Here is a 4,263-nt window from a genome sequence, read left to right as displayed (position 1 = left end):
GAGGGAAGAGATATGGGAACATGTGTATATGTATAACTGATTCACTTTGTTATAAAGCAGAAACTAACACACCATTGTAAAACAGTTATACTCCAATAAAGATGTTAAAAAAAAAAGATTTCTATTAATGATAGAATGTGTAGCCATTTACCAGTTGTGTGATGACCTTGGGCAAGTTACTTAAGATTTCTTCATTTCCGTTTTCTCTACTGTAAAATAGGAATAGTAATAGTTTATGTTTTACACTATTGTTTGTCTTTGGTTCAAGCTAGGAATGAGTTCATATTTGTAAATTATTTAGAACAGTATCCAGAACATAGTAAGTGCTTAACAAATGTTATCTTTGTTATGTTTCTTACTATTATTATTTAGATTCACTGATACTTTTAGATTTCACAGCATTCTGAGTTCAAAGGACCATGTCTTATTCAACTGGGTATTCTCATTACTGAACATGATAATGGGAGATAGTAAGTTCCTACCTAGTTCTATGCTTAATGCATTGTGTTTGCCTGTGATATCAATTTCTCTCACAATTTGGCCAGGTAAAGATTATTATCTGCCAGAACTAAGGAGTAAAGCACTGCAAAGACAAGATTTCAGTATTTTGCACTCCTCAACCGTACCCCATATTTTCTGAAAATATATCACTTATGTGCTTCGCCCCTTCAAAGCATTTATTTCCTCTGTCAGTCTGATTTTTTTCTTCCCCATCTAAAGAAAGTTTGGAATTCTATCAGCACAGATTTGGGATACATATTGCCCAAATACAGATTAAGTAGAAATTTTCTTTTGAAATGCAAACACCTTTGCAAGTAGTAACAACAAAAGTCAGGAAACATCATGTGAATGAGTTTACCAGATCTGTTTTTTAGCTAGACAAGACTTGTTAGGGGAGTGTGACTCGTGTGTGTGTGTTTGTGTGTGTGTGTGTGTGTGTGTGTGTGTGTGTGTGTGTGAATGAGAGAGAGATAGAGGGGGAGAGAAAGAGACGTGATGGGAGGGGAGTAGTCAACATTACTAGCCTCCTTATTCCAAGGCATGGCACATCTTCTCCCTTCTGTGGTCATTTTCAACAGTGGGTCCCTACTGGGAGTGGTCCAGCTGGAAGATTTTTCTTTATTGGAAGCCAACTGTGGATGCTCTGGGGACCATTCTACCTTACCAGACTTGGGAGTAGTACAATGGTTCTAGGGCAGAAGTGAGTTTCCCTGGGTTTTGTCCTTGCCATTTTTCTGCTCTTAAGCAGGGACGTGAAGTACAATACAATGGACAAGAGCCCTAAGGACTGGAACATGAGGCAGAGAGCTGCTCTCAGTTTATACTCCCATATGCTAATTATGGAAGCGTTTATTTCCCCACAGCATTGCTAACATTGGATATCATCATCTGAGCTTGCTTTTATTAACTTGTGGGAAGCTGATACCTTATTCTTTTAACTAGCATTTCTTAAAGATCCTTGTGAGAGTGAACATTTTTAGTATGTTTGTCATTTTTATTTCTTCTTTTTGACTTGTCAGTTCATATGCTTAACCCATTTTTCTTCTGGTGTTATCATGCTATTTTTATGTCCAAATCTGAATTTGTTATCCTTGGTAGTTTCCTGCATACTGGACATAAAGTTGAATTCTCACCAAAAGCACTATTGTCAGAAAAATTATCTAACAATTGGAGACAGGCCTCTAATTACAGGATATTCTTTCAGGAAAGTGCTGGGTGTGACTTTCTATTGATTGTCTATTTTACAACTCTTTAGGAACAAGTGTTACCCACGAAAATGTTTGCCCAGTAGAGATACAAATAATTACTGACTGGTAGAACACACAACTAAAAGGTTTATAGACCTGTTGGACATTAACCAGTTTTGCATCTAACCCATCAATTTATTAAATTGTCTATATATACTCAGATTCCCAAATAAGCTTAAGGCTAATTTTAGGATCTTACTGGTTCCCTCATTAACTAATGAGTTAAATAAAATCTTTGACATATGTTCATTTTATATTTGCCTGAAAGTCACAAGTTTACCTTTTCAAAAATTACATCTCAACACTATTGGCTTTGAAAATTTCTCCTCAACTCCATTACCATTCATTGCTTTTACTGAGTACAAAGGAGGTTTAAAGTTTATATTCCTAGAATTAGAAAAGACACATGTTGACCTTTTCCATACTCTCTTAACTCATCTCACTTTAAGTTCAAAATTGAAAACTCCAAATCGAAAGAATCCAGCTCATGGTCCTTCTTTTTTACTGAAAGTACAGGGTTCCTTCCCATGAAACCTGCCAGGACTCACAAACCTAACATTTTCTGTTTCCAGGAGGCTGTGGTGGAGTTTTTACAGCCCCACTTTCCATCTTACTCGGAGTAATTTTAATGTCTGCCTCTTTCCGGGGGTCTTAATGAACTGTTCCAGGAAGGGTTAGAACCTACATTAAATAATAATCATTAAAAAAGAAAGACAGGGAAAATAAATTCCTTCTGTTTACACATCCCAACCAAAGGTCATTGTGAATAGGCTTCTTGGCCGACTTGAGAAATTAGTTACCCTCATAATTTCCTGCCTGGGTTTCTGCAACAGCCTCCTAAGCGCTGTCTCAGCCCCACAGTCCACTCTGCCTCACCCCTCACAACCACCAGCAAATACATTCTCCATATACCACTGATTTGATTTTATTTAGAAGTAACTGTAATCATTTCATTCCCCTAATTAAAGTCCTCAGGGGCTCCTGTCACTGCTGTGGGGTAATTAAGGATAAGCCCCTGCGTAGGACTAACACGACTCTTCAGCTCTGATCTCTCTGTAACTTTCCAGACTTACCATGTATGGCATCCGCTCACTCTCCTTTCTTTCTGGCTGTTCTGACTTATAACCTCCGAATGTCCCAAGCACTCTGACACCTCCATGCTGTCGAGTATGTTTACTTTTGTCTAGGATGCCTTACCCCTTTTCTAGTTAATTCTGACTTGTCTCCTAAGACTTAGGAGCTCCAGTTTCATCTTCTCTTGTAGGCAAATCCTGATATCCCCTCCCAGGCTGAGTTAGGTGCTTTTTTGAGCTCCTCTGGCAGCAGCCAATGAACAGCCCCACTGTAGCCCTTAATACACTGTTTTATAATCATTACTTTTATTCTGTGTCAGAATAAAATAAGATTTACCCCTTTTTGTATTCTTAGGATTTATCCCATAGGCTTAATGTGGGAAATGCTCAAAAGAAATTAAATGTATGACCTCAGCTTATGACTTACATCCTTTTGCAACAAAGAAGTTCCATAAGAACTGTATGGGAAATTTTAGACATCTTTAAAGTGCCCTAAATTATCAAACTGAGATGTTTTTAAATGTGAAAGAATTTCCAATCACCCCCTTGTCATTAAAACCTTGTTCTCTGAATATTGACCAAGCTTCTCAGTGTGTGTAGTGCTTCCAATGAAGTCATAGGATAGACGTACAGAATACCTGACAAATCTGTTTGTGTGAAGTACTTCAGGGAAGAGAGAGTATCTTGGGTTTCTCTTAAATCCCCATACAGGACCTAATATATAGCTAGCCATTTACCAAGAGCTTAGTAAATACTTGTTGTTTGATTGACTGTTTGAAATATATACAGTCAGTGCTGCCAAGAAACTCCCATTCTAATTTATTAAGTGGTGACAAGTTAGTGGTGCAACAGGGAAATTTGGGGATTATATCATAGCAGCGTAGCATGGTAATTTGGGAAGCACGTTACCAGCACTCATTTTGTCCGTAGACTCTGTATTCGAGAGAATGGGCCAATTCATCTGCCTCCTTTATACAATAACATTCACTTCTAAAGTTTTAAACATTTTCTTTTTTTTCCATTTCTTTCCACCTGACATTCTATAGCTTCAACATATAGTTATACAACAATGACGTACACCTCCAGCTTTAATCTGTCTCTTAGAATACAGACTATATTTACAACTACAGAACACCTAGACTTGGATATTTGGCAAGTACCTTGTACACCACATGCCCAGATACAAGCTCATTATCTCATCCTTCTCCATCCACTCTCTAGGTTACTGGCCACTAAGCTCTCTATCATCTATAAATTTGTGACTGTGGATAAATTACTTAAACTCTCTAGGCCTTGGTTCTTCTGATCTGTAAATTATACAACATTAAGTTTCTACCTCATAGAGTTGTTGTAAGGATTAAATGAGTTACTATATGTAAAGCATTTAGAATGGTTCCTGGCACATTTTAACTCTCAGTGAGTGAGTATTTGCTGGTATTATT

At 37.5% G+C, this 4,263-nt stretch overlaps 1 long non-coding RNA gene across 2 annotated transcripts in view; it reads right to left on the bottom strand.

The window, feature by feature from the left end:
- LOC114486008 (uncharacterized) overlaps nt 1–2,994 on the bottom strand; it is a 76,708-nt gene extending 73,714 nt beyond the window's left edge. For both annotated transcript variants that reach the window (XR_008617145.1, XR_008617144.1), the window contains exon 1: nt 2,822–2,994. This is a non-coding gene — a long non-coding RNA (uncharacterized lncRNA). The remainder of the gene's footprint in view (nt 1–2,821) is intronic.
- Nucleotides 2,995–4,263: the final 1,269 nt, after the last annotated feature.

This window comes from Physeter macrocephalus, chromosome 4 (assembly GCF_002837175.3).
Source record: "Physeter macrocephalus isolate SW-GA chromosome 4, ASM283717v5, whole genome shotgun sequence".
Classification (NCBI taxonomy): domain Eukaryota; kingdom Metazoa; phylum Chordata; class Mammalia; order Artiodactyla; family Physeteridae; genus Physeter; species Physeter macrocephalus.
The sequence above is the reverse complement of the archived record's forward strand: the minus strand, read 5'-3'. Positions and strand labels throughout refer to the sequence as shown.